This window comes from Centrocercus urophasianus, unplaced genomic scaffold (genome assembly GCF_019232065.1).
Source record: "Centrocercus urophasianus isolate 14NV4802_14NV808 unplaced genomic scaffold, USGS_Curo_1.0 seq_9, whole genome shotgun sequence".
Classification (NCBI taxonomy): domain Eukaryota; kingdom Metazoa; phylum Chordata; class Aves; order Galliformes; family Phasianidae; genus Centrocercus; species Centrocercus urophasianus.
In genome coordinates, this window is record NW_024885532.1 from 40,978,382 (window position 1) to 40,991,638 (window position 13,257).

Sequence of the window (13,257 nt, forward strand, 5' to 3'; positions counted from 1 at the left end):
CTGCAGGCATGGGGCATCCACAGCCTCCTTGGGCAACCGGTTCCAGTATGTCAGCACGCTCTGTGTGAAAAACTTCCTCCTACTATCTAACCTAAACCTCTGCTGTCTTAGTTTGAAACCATTTCCCCTTGTCCTATCAATGTTCACACTCGAAAATAGACGTAAGCAGAGGTCCGGTGCTCCCCTCCCATCCTTTTGAGCCCTTCACTCCAACAGCAATGAATATTGGATTAATTTCCTTTATTTATACATAGGAAAGAAAATAAAAGAATAGATGATAGTACAGACCGAGAGATTTGAACGTTTGCTTTGACACCTCCCGCAGCAGTGTCCGTATTTGCCTTCTCCTCCTTGGCAGCACAGTGTTCTCCCTGATGCAGAATCACAGAACTGTAGGGGCTGGAAGGGACCTCTGAAGATGATCACAGAATCATAGAATCACAAGGTGTGAAATGACCTATAAGATCATCCAATCCAACCGTCTCCTCATCACCATTGCCACCACTAGTACTAAACCATATCACGCAGCACGTCATCCAGACGCCTCTTGAACAGTTCCAGGGACGGCGACTCCACCACCTCCCTGGGCAGCCATTCCAGTGCCTGACCACTCTATGAGAGAAGAAGTTCTTCCTTATGTCTAACCTAAACCTCCTCTGATACAACTTGCGGCCATTGCCCTTGTATTTTGGCCGCCGTCACCTTAGATATAGACATTGATCAGATCCCCTCTCAATCATCTTTTCTCAAGGCTGAACAGACCCAGGTCATAGAGTCACAGAATCATAGAATCACCAAGGTTGTAAAAGACCTAAAAGATCACCCAGTCCAACCGTTCACCTATTACCCATAGCTCCCACTACACCATGTCCCTCAACACAACATCAAGTCGCTCAGCCTTTCCTCGTAAGAGAGGTGCTCCAGGCCCTTGATCATCTTCATGGCCCTCCGCTGGACGCTTTCCAGGAGATCGCGGCCTTTTCTTGTACTGGGGAGCCCAGAAACGAATACCATAGTCCTGGTGAGGCCTGACCAGGGCAGAGTGGAGGGAGACGATCACCTCCCTTGACCTGCTGGCCACGCTCCTTTCAATGCCCTGTAGGATGCCAGTGGCCTTCTTGGCCACCAGGGCACCCTGCTGGCTCATGGCCAGCCTGTTGTCCACCTGGAGTCCCAGGTTCCTCACCGCAGAGCTCCTCTCCAGCAGGTCGGGTCCCATCCTGTACTGATACTTGCAGTTATGCCTTTTAGATCCTCCTTCGTTATCAGCAGGTAAGTGGGAGGGGAGAGACATAGTAGACAGATGGGAGCTGAGCTCATGGGAGGGTGATGGTACCACTGTATCCTGTTGGTCTGATGCCAGGCTGTCACTCAGTGGAGGACTCTCTCCTCATCAAATGAAGACAATTCAAGCAGAGGGGCTTACAAGCATAGAAATTCTTATTATGGGCCCCTTACTGAGTCAATGTAGCTGTTTGTCCCTGGGGATTACTTTGCAGTTAATTTTGGTCATATGACTTTTTTTTTCTTTTAATACGTAAGATTCTCTTAATCTGTTTGTATTACATTAAGTATTACAAGAGAAAAAGAAAGTAAAGAAAGATAAATCTCATAAGAAGTTATAGACTCACTTGAAAAATATCTACTGCATCATGTTCATCTAAGCCTTTATTATTATCTGCCATTTTTTCCATCCCTGCACCTATTTGGGTAATCTTTTGTGTGTTTATTCTGTTTAATCAGTCCACACATATTCAATAGAGTCACACATAGGTTCACACATATTCAATAGATTAAATTCAGCAACAATTATTCCCAGTGTCATTTCTAATATGTTCCCAGATTCCATCTCAAGAATTGTCTTAAATTCATTGAATAATAATGAAAATGAGGAACTTCTTCCTCAGTTGTTTCTCCCAAAGGATCTCTCTGAATAATGTAAAGTCATGGGCACACAACATTTCTTCAGAGATTTAAAAATGCCCTGTTTTCACATTAACAGAAATGACTTGAACATTTTTCAGCAATGACAATATTGTCTTGTAATAAGATCTGCTAAAGGATAAGATGGCCAAATTCTTGGATGGTATAAACTGCATCACTCAGCCAAAGTTTTAGTATTATTATCACCTGTGCTTCTCTCATAAACTATTTTTTTTGATACTGCACATTTTATTATTACTCGGTGTCGGTAATTGAAGTGATGGTCAGAAAATATGCAGCATATGGTAAATGGATGCAAATTAACTATAGCCAAAATAATCTCTTGCAGAGCAGACTTACATTTACCTTTTGGGTACTGTGGCTACTTGAAAAAAGAAGTGAGTGTGCATCAGTGTTCATACACTGCTATGAAGTTGAAGTTCAGGAATTAGGCAATTTTAAAAGCAAATCCTTTAAAGATCTGAAAAGCTACTTGTCGACTGCCAAATAGATCACTGTAGCACAGATTCCTTGCATGCAAACTATCTGACAAAAACATGATATTTCTCTTAAGATGGCAGCAAACCCAAAACAGATAATGACATAGACTCATTCACAGGATGCAACGAGTAAAAATGTTCTTGCAAAGACAATACAAAGAAATGTACTGGTGACAAACAAAGAGCACAGTTGTGTGGGGGCAGTCTGAGATGTGAGAGCTCCGGTTTTGCCTCCTTGCCCCACGACATCAGACATACTGACAAGCTGCTGTGCAAGCATCAGGCTGATGGTTTCCCATCAGGCTTTATTTTCCCAAGGGACATGAGTCAGCTCTGTCTCTACATGCCTTGGAGGCCTCATTAGAGCCATCCAGGTCCTGCACATGGACAAACTGGAATCCTTCTTTGCCCTTGGGCATCCCAAGCTTGCCTTTGAGCAAGAGAAGAGGAGCTGAAATGCAAGGATGGGAAATGGTGGGCTAATTAGAAATACAGTAGGAAACAGGTGCTCCTACATGCCCACCCAAGGCACTGTGCACATGTAGAGGAATCTCTGCAGCTGAGAGGGAGGAGGTGTGGGATCAGCATCTGAAATTCAGTGGGGCAGTCTGGACCCTCACCAGAAAGGCTTTATGTTGTACATAGCTAGTGGTTCTGAAGGTAAATTAAGTCTGTATCTTCACTATTAGCATAGCTTATTAGCAACTCTCTTTGCCTCAGTTTCTGATTTGCACAAAAGGGGCAGCACTGCTTCTCTGTCTCACCACATGGCATGAAGGACTCTGCTACCAAGGGAAGAGACACCATGCAAGTACAACAGGTGAGAAAGTGCAGATATCGTAGAAGCCACGGGATGATGAATGTGAAAATATAGCTAGGAGACCAGAGTCTGTTACAGGGAAACTTTTTACATTTAACTTGGGGCTCTAAGATTTCTGCAGAAAGTTTTGTATAAGATGAAAGCTGTGATTAGGGGGGTCTTCCAATATTTAACCCCCAGATACTGCTTTATTTTTACACATATATGTCTTCTGTTAAATTAAGCTCAGTGCATCTAGACATATGGCAACGCGATCTGTACAATTATACTGATAAGGTCACATACTTAACTGGCAAGAACTGGCAACAGCGTTACTAACTTCAAAGAAGTTGTGTCAATCTTACCAGTGAGAGAAAAGCACTCTCATTAACACAGAGGGAAGGGAGAAAGTGATGGGAGAATAATTTCACAAGAAATAATTAACTTTGGTTATAACAGAGTAACTCTAATGGAGACAGAGAGTCAGAGAGGGAAGAAGAAAAATAACATTAATCTGCTATTAACCTTAGCTATGGTCAGACCAGTTCAGCTGTATTGTAAGGTGATGAAGCTTTGCAAGTTTATTAGGTGCTGATGCAACCTCCTATGTGATGGAAGACAAAGAAAAATTAATACTGCAATTATTGACATCATAATGGCTTATGCAAACACACCTGTCTTTACAGTTGCCCCCTCTCTTCTTCCCATTTCCAAACTACTTTTTTCAATATTCACATACAGCAAAGGTCAATCTCATTTCCTCAGGTTGGAAATGTCTCCACCCGTTTTTTAAGAGCTGAAGATGGCTGTTACCCTCAGAGCAAATATTGGCTGCAGGCTGTACTTCTAACTTCCAGACCATAAAGAGATAGAATGCTCATACAATAATGTGAAGATACTGAAGCCAGGAAAAGTGCCTGACCTGAGATGACAATATGAGCATACTCACAGTAATGAAGGAAAAGATAAAAATGTTGATCCTAGCAATATCTGCTTTGATATGTCTGCTAGTGATATCCGTTCTGATGCCAGCACGTCCACTTTGTCCAAAATGATCGGCACCATTAGTACCTTTGACTGCTAGGCAACAGCAACATGCAAGTTACTTGATTCATTAAAAAGCAGTAGCAAATCAAAAGAAACCAGAAGTCATTACCCCCCCACTCCAAGTCTTCTCCTCACCTGGCCTAATATCACAGCTTTACTTTCCTCCCTGGAAGCTCCTGGCACACCCACAGGGTTCTACATGAACATCACATTCTCAGGCTCCGTGTCTCAGCATTCATAACTCACAAACCTAATTTCCCTTGCCAGAGTTCAGGCTTGGGCCACAACCAATTACTGTAACATAAGGGCATTCACTGCTATTATCGTAATAACGTGTGGCGGGATATGACAAGTATCCATAGACTTGTGCATGTGTTTAACAGGGTTGTGACTCAATATTTACGGCACAGAGTTTCCCCCAATAATCTCAGTTATGCTTGTCATTAGTAATAGTTATATCGAGAGTATTTGTCCACCTGCAAGTGAATGCAGTGATCCAAATTACAAAGTAGTGAAGGAACAGAATAACCTATGAAAAAGACAGATGGTTTCTTGACCAGTTCTGACTGGTTTAGACTTCTGGAAATGCATGAACAGAGAAATCAGACTGACAGACAGAAGGTGACAGCCAGAGTTATGAATATGATAGAGGTCTGCTTTCCTGATGTTCTTGAAAATAACATGACAGATGTAACATACAACAAGATCACTTTACGAACTAGTAGCAAAATTCCTGCTGTCCTAGAACCTGTAATGAGGCAGGGCAGGAGGGAGTTATTTTCCATCAGGGAAATGTCGAAGGTGTTCAGCATGGGACTGCGACAGGCGATGGACTGATGCTCCTAACATCTGCGGGGAAATTCCTCCCCACTGGCATGACATTAACCCAAGATCTGTGCTTCCCTGCTTTGTTCTCCTGTCAGGCAGTAGCCTTTTCCTTAAGCAAACACAGACTCATGGGCTCACGCCATGCTACTGCCCTTCGGACTTATAAGTCTCTACTGAATCAAGTAGGGAGCTCAGGTTAAAAAATGTTTATTGAGTAAGTGAGGACACAACAGACCAGTCAAGTCAATGGGAATTCTCACAAAGCTTCTTAATATGGAAGAGGGAAAAAAGGTCATCATGGAGATCTAAAGAAAGGTTAAAATTTCTATATGCCGTGTTTAAATCTGATTATTAAAAAAAATGGCATTTATGAGCAGTGTTGCATTTGTGAATGCAATTTTAAAAGAGGCACTTGGTATCAGAGCCATCCAGCAAGCTCAACTGTATTCAGCTGCTCAGGAATCAAAACCCACAGCTAGCAGAAATCAAGTCTGCTCAGCAGAGGTGATAAAGCTGGATTTATTATTTTATTAATAGCAGCATTACTGTAGTCTTAACTAAGGTGACACAGCTCACACCTTCATCCCCTCCACAGATAACACAGAGCGTGGAGGAAATCACAACCATGGAAGAAGGAAGAGATGGGTGAGCTGAGCCCAAGCCTTCTCCTTTTCTTAATGGAATCAATGGTGTGGCACTAGATTATTGTACTTAATCTAAATGAGTTATTTATTCCTCTTTAATCTATGATTTTAGAAGTGATGTTGCTCTTTCTTCTTGTTTGCCTACGAATAAATGAGTGCACATGGATGTCTGTGAATGCTTAGATGCCTGAAAAATCAATAGCTTGCATTTTCAGAGCCCATTTGACTCTATATGGTGGACAAATTTTCAGAAAATGAGGTCAGAAAATATTTCCAGTTGGGAAAAAAGAAAAGAAAAAAGAAAAGCAGTGAGTTTAAATGACTCATTCAAAATCAAAAGAAGAGTCTGCGTCACTGCTGAGCTGCAGGAGTTAATTGAGAATGTGCTCCGGGGAGCAAATATGCACTGACAAGCAGATGGACTTGATGATTTACATCCTTTCCTCCCTGTTTTTTTTTTTTTTTCCTAATTATTATTATTATTACTATTACCATTGTTGTTATGACAAGTTCCTCGAGGCAGCAACTTTGTCAAATATGTTGTACAGTGCCTGGTAGGTTGCTTAGGTCTCACTGACTAATACATAACTGCAACATCTCTGAACCTCTGATTTGCGAGCTGCTAACCCCAAGCGCAAACCACCAGAAATATGGTGTCAAATAAAGAATGAGCCATCCCAAAGTAGAAATTAAAGCTTTTAAAATACTTAGAAGCTCGATTTTTAATAGTTAGCATATAATAAAGAAGTCATTAAGAGTTATACTTTAAATAATATTGAGAGGTGAAAGAAAAGAGAGTAGATCGTTTAGTATGTGTTGATATAACATAAAATACAGAAAGTGGAAGCTAGCTAATGCACTAAGGGAATTACATTTTAAAAATCTGTGTTAGTTATGGATAGTTACAGATCCGTTATGATATATTGGGCTGAACTGTGCAACTGTTGGAGAACTGAGTATTTGTATAAAGCTGGATGTAGAATAAAATAAAATGAAAGCCAACTGTATCCTGGGCTACATCCAAAACAGTGCAGCCAGCAGGGCAAGGGAGGTGATCCTGCCCCTCTGCTCTGTGCTACGAGGCCTCACCTAGAGCACTGCGTCCAGGAGTGCTCAGTACAGGAGAGACATGGAGCAGTTAGAGCACATATAGAGGGCTACGAAAATGATCCAAAGGATGTAATATCTCTTCTATAAGGACAGGCTGAGAGAGCTGGGGCTGTTCAACCCGGAGAAGAGAAGTCTGCGGGGAGACTAGACTAGAGATGTAGTTGATGCCTAATCCCTGACAACTTTCAAGGTGAGGCTGGATCAGGCCCTGGGCAATCTGATCTAGCTGTGAATGTCCCTGTTCACTGAAGGGGAGTTGGACTAGGTGACCTTTACATGTCCCTTCCAACTCAAAGGATTCTATGATCTTATAACAGAAGGGAGAATGAAACCATTAATTTAAGAGATCTACAATGGAACCAATGGTTGCTTCCATCACGAAATTCCACATGACCTTGGACAGGTCAGCTGAGTTGGAGAGGGTCTGGGGATATCTGATCAGGTGTAGCGTGTAGCATCCCTGCTCACAGCAAGGAGGTTGGAATGAGATGATCTTTAAGGTTCTTTCCAAGCCAAGCCTTTCTACATTTCTGTGATTCCGTGGTTCTATGAATGGCAATGAGCATGACACAATCTGCGCAGCTGTCACACAACACATGGAGCTGCTGAACATGGCACTACACCAACAGTGTGCAGGAGATACCACCAGGCACACTGCAGAAGGACATTCCAGCAGGGAGGGAGGTGATTTCCCAATTTGATCACAGTAGCACCTGATGTATTGTGAAGGGAGATGGCAGCTTAGAATGCAATTAAACAAACAAACAGGCAAATAGAACAACCCACTCAGACACAAAACTACAACCAAGCAACCCCAAAACTACTGGCGTTCATTTACAAGATGCCTTAAGATCTCATTTCATGGGATATTTTAAAAGAGCTTAATAGCATAAACACCATCAGCTGCAATCTCAGCAAGTCCTCCAGTAATGCAGAAGAACTCTAAAATTACAGAGGAAGAAGAAAGAATCGATGTTCAAGAATGAACATATGAAGTTGTCTATTCTTGAAGAACAGACTTTTTTAACAAGTAGCATGAAATCCTTCTTACACAGTAAGAAACTACATTTAGTTTGATACTGCTGCTCCAAAGTCCCCTAGAAATGTTATTAAGAAATTATTTTGTTTCATCTTCTCAAATGGTCTGGTGTTTTATATGGAGGAAGTTTTAAATGCCCCTTGCTTTATGGAACCAATAAATATTAGTCTTTCCATTGACCGAAGGCAGCATGAGTTTAAAACCAAAAGATCTGAATGCAGCATGGACTAAGTTGCTTTAGCTTCCATTCATTATCCATATGGTCCTTGGCATAACTCAAAGTACAGCATAAATGTCAATAATTGGACTATTGTCCCTCTGAAATGTTATCTCCACAAAAACCCAGAAGAACTTAAAACAAAAATCTGGAATATTTAACATTTTTTCTTCCTCTGCTGGAAAAAAAGCAACAACACGGAATCACTTGGGCCTTGGACAGCAAGCATTTATCACAGAGTTCCAAGAACTCCTGAGCATAGAAGACAAAAGCAGATGTAAAAATCGGGAGGCATGAAGGAGGGTGAAGTCCAGGATTTATATGGCATGGCAAATGTGGCGTTCACCCCCAGCAGGATGCTATGCTGTTTCAGGAAGTGCAAAGAAAGAAAAGCCTTCAGAGGTATATTATCTTCCTTAGCATTCATATCAATTAAAACCTGACACTCACTACTCCCAAATTAGCTTATATAAATATTAATATTACTTCAGTCCGAAAACATCCGGTCTCTGTCAAATCTTGATGTGACAGTTCAGAGACAACTTCCAGAAGCTGAGAATTGCTGCTCTGAAATGATATATTGACCTCCACGCACAGTTTCTAACCCCACTAGTTCAATGTGCTTTAAAGCCTCAGCAAATACTGTTTTGGGAATGCCAGGGATCTGTCTTTGTTAAACATGACCAGCAAGAGCCAAAGCCAGGTATAAACAACATTCTCAGACAGACCAGCATAAATGTAAACTCATAAACATCAACAGAATCACTGTGTGAGAGCTAAGTATGGTCTGCTGGAGTGTTAGTTAAAATATCATTTAATCAACATAAGGCTGAAGAGAACTTTATTGGGTTTGTCCAATATATGCGGAACTCTAAAAAAAAAGAATGTAGTGGTTTGAATTAAAATTCATTATTTTCTTCAGAGCACAAAAACTAATAAATCAATGCAGTAAATTATCACTGTGCTGTTCTGTGAAATTAACACCCATATACGTGAAATAAAAGAAGAATTTACGGCTCTAATCAATCATTTTTTATAACTCCATCACACGTTTTATTTACCTTCTTCCACTAGCTTCTCACCCTGAAATAACTCACCAGGCTGGGAGCTGCCATGGCATCCCGTGGGCTCAGTCCCTCTGCATGCCTGGTCCCTGGCTGCAGCCCCAAATCCCAGCCCTTACCAGTGCTGCTCCTCCAACTGCACGAGCTAAATGCAGAGATCAAGTCCTCCCCTGCACAACAGTCAAGGTAAGAAGGGAAAGCCCAAGCTCTACATCAACCCCATCAGGTGTTAGCTTGACCCTGATGACAGGCAGGCAGTGTACCAGACAGTGAGAACTCATCCATCCCTGCTGAGTGCAAGATGTCACTGAGAAAAAGAAGCACAGAAATCACTATGCCTTTCCCTGCAGTAATGTAACCATCAGAGTCATTCTCAGCTATCTGAAAAACACTTTAACCACCCCCTCAGAAAAATATGTTTGACAATACCCCTTGCCCAGTAAAACTAAAGAAAATCCTGATTTGCTGAATTGGACCCTGAGCTGCAGAAGTAGGCTCCAGCAGGCTGCAGAACAAGGCTCCCTTGTTCAGGAGTGTGGGTGATTTATGGTTTCACACATACTCATGTGCGCCATTATTCACTTAGTGCTTGTACCTATGAATATCAGCTCATAAGATAAAAGCACGCTCTGAGACGCACAATGATGCTTGGCTGTGTGCTAGGAAAGAAAATAGAGGTGAGAAAACAAAGACCTTCCCATGAGATGACAGCAGTTAGCTGCTCAAGGTAGGGCTATGTGCGTTCCCATCCTAACTCTAACCCCATCCACAGACACATGGCTCAGACCCCAAACAACCTCTATAAACCCCAAACATGATCTAGCAGAGCCCCAAAGTCCCATCCTCAGCAGAGGTGGGATGCTGGTGGTGTGCTGGTCTTGCTTTCACAGCTCTGCAGCAGACCCTTTCACAGCTCTGTGGCAGACCCTGGCTCCTAGGGGAGCAACTGTTTCTCTCTGTTTTATGTGGGGCAGCCTCACCTCGAGCACTGGGTGCAGTTTTGGGCACCAAAATATAGAAGGGGCATAAAGCTATTAGAGAAAGTTCAAAGGAGGGCTGCAAAATGTCTAGAGGGTAAACGACATATAAAGAGTGGCTGAGGTCCCCTGGTTTGTGCAACGCCAAGCAGAGCAGGATGAGGGGAGGCCTGATGGCGGCTGCAGCTCCTCACAGGGCGCAGAGGGGCAGCACTGAGCTCGGCTCTCTGTTCCGGAGGGAATGGCACAGAGCTGCATCAGGTGGGGCTGAAGGAAAGGTTCTGCACCAAAGGGCTGTGGGCACAGCCCCGAGCTGCTGGAGTTCAAGGAGTAATTGGACAATGCTCTTTGATGTGGAGCCAGGACTCAATGACCCTTCCAACCCAGGACATTCTATGATTCCACGATTTACCAAACAGGTCCAAATGCACGCTGTTTACTTGCAGTCCATCATACTTAAAATACCCATCCAGTGTTGGGCCAGTCTATAATCATGGAATGCTTTGGGTTGGAAGGGACCCTTCAGATCATGTAGTTTTAACCCCCTGCTATAGGCAGGGACACCTCCCTCTAGACCAGGTTGCACACAGCCCCATCCAGCCTGGCCTTGAATGCTCCCAGGGAGGGGACATCCACAGCCTCACTGGGCAACCTGTTCCAGGGTCTCATCACCCTTACAGTCAAGGATTTCTTCCTGAAATCTAGTCTATATCTACACTTCTCCAGTTTAAGCCCATTTCCCCTTGGTCTGCCACTATCTGTCCTTATAAAAAGTCCCTCCTCAGCTTTCATGTAGGCCCCCTTCAGGTACTGGAAGGCTGTTATAAGGTCTCCCCAGAACCTTCTCTTCTCCAGGCTGATGAGTCCCACCTCTCTCAGCCTGTCCCCATAGGAGAGGTGCTCCAGCCCTCTGATCATCTCTGCGGCCCTCCTCTGGACCTGCTAAAACAGCTCACGCCCTTCTTGTGTTGGGGGCCCCAGAACTGTATGTATAATGTAGGAAGTTACAGGTTTTCTATTAAAAGGTTTCTTGTACCTACAGACAAAGCATACAAGGAGTACTGGAGGAGAAATAGATCTGACTGCCATAAGAGCACCCAAATGCTTCAGAACTTCCTCTCTCCAGTTGAGGCCAACTTCTCCTGCAGCCCAGAAAAGGTCGTAAAAATTTTGTATCAGGGCCTTCATGCTGCCTGTAGACACGGTGAGTCACAGCAGAAAGGTGTCAGTTTGCTGGCGCTGTTTGAACTCTCAAACCAACAAAGAAAATAAAAGATCCTTTCTAACAAATGACTGCTCTCACTCAACCCACACTCCCTTCCATCATCACATATTTGGGTTCACATTAAACCTTTTAATCTTGATTATACAGCACATTGCCACATTTACGGCTGCTGTGCAAAGTGCTCCATGAGTTATAGTGTCACCGAGTCCCAGCAAGCACGCTGAGCCGGCACACTACAAATCTCTTCTGCATGTGCAAAGTCACCGATATAAATGACCAGAGCTTAAATCATTGCGTTAGCAAAGGTAATGCCCTGCAGGAAAGTCTTGGCTGAAGATTTTGGGGACGTTTTCTAGGCAAACCCATCAGCCTTTTGTTCCTGGGACGCCAGCCTCCTGTCGGGAGGAAGGCTCTAAGCTGAGCAGAGGGAGGGCAAAACTCGCCATGCTCCAGTACTTCACAAGGGAAGACAAAATCCTTCTGTTCAAGTGACAGAACTCTTTTTTGGGACAAGGGGCTTCAGAGTGCACACACTTCATCAGCCTGATCAAAGGGAAAATAAACAAGAGAGAAGGGGCAGCCTTGGCAGCTCGCACTGCTCTGTGTTTGGCACCAAGTGGGCTGGATGGAAGGGGATGATTTATTCCCTCATGCAGTCAGGCACTGGCTGGGAGCCTCACCTAATGCAATGGGGACCGGGTTGTCCAAACAGTAAAATGTTAACCATGCTGATGCCTTTTAGTTCTCAGAATTTTCTCAGCTCAAAATGAAGTTGAACCATCCTCAGCATTAACTGCAATTCAATAGGGTGATGCTCTCAGTCTGGCACAATCTGCTCCAGCAGAAGGAGCAACCCCACACCCTGTACCGCTGGAAGCAGCCAGCATCGAGCACCCACCTCTGGTACGTGACACTGAAATCCAAAGCTGTGTGGATAAGTGGAGTTGTGCTGAGCAGGATGCTCTACAGTAGGAGCTGATGGCAGGGATGTGCATGCATTAAACATGGCAGAGTCCTAACTCTGCTATTTTGTCCATATGGGATTTCTAGGGCTGGGGGAGGAAGGGAAAGGATGCAGATGGAAGAGCCATCTTTGACCATTTCAAGTGTTAAAAATAAGTGAGATATGTGCCTTAGGGCTCACCAGATTGAACAAAGTGAATACACATGCTCTACGATTTCTTCACCTGGGCTTGTGCCTGAATGATCCTGACCCCTTCTTATGCTACACACTGCATTAGGCTTGCCCAGCCAAATGGTGAAAAGTTCTTTCATGAATATAATTTTTTTATACCACAGCATAAGTATTCCCTTTCAGGTGTATTCCTTTTGTTTCTCTAGCCACTTAGAAATTTGCAGCAGATATAAATAAACTTGGAAAAAAAAGAAGTCAAAAGCTCAGACCAAAACCAGGAGCATGAGAACTGCATCGATCCTCTGAGCTACTCTGACACAGATCAGCCCACTCCCCTTGGCTCTTCAGCCCACACCATTAGGTCAGACGCCTCCCCATACAGAACACGAGCAAGGCAGATGGTGGAATGAGGCAAATGCTGGAATGAGGACTGCTGGTGGTCAAACACAGGCAGGCATCCAATGGAGCACCCATGACATTGGGTGACATCTGCATCCTCACCTGAACAGCCCAAGCTGTGGCAATGAGGGCGCAGCGATGCCCAGGGTTGTTCCAGCATAGTGGGGCTGGGACAGCCAACCACAGCCCCATAGGTTCTTTTTAAGGCCAAAAGAATTTTTAGATCATCTGCATTGTCTTTTTACATGAAACAACCTGTACAGTTGCATCCGGCTGCTGTAACAGAGAGCCTAATTACAGGTGCTTGTCAAGTGTGCTGCCACTCAGTTCAGCAGAGTCACAACGCGTTA

The 13,257-nt window shown here is 43.7% G+C and overlaps 1 protein-coding gene across 1 annotated transcript in view; it reads right to left on the reverse strand.

Moving 5' to 3' along the window:
• Positions 1–13,257, reverse strand: part of FAT3 (FAT atypical cadherin 3) — a 361,667-nt gene that overhangs the window by 232,354 nt on the left and 116,056 nt on the right.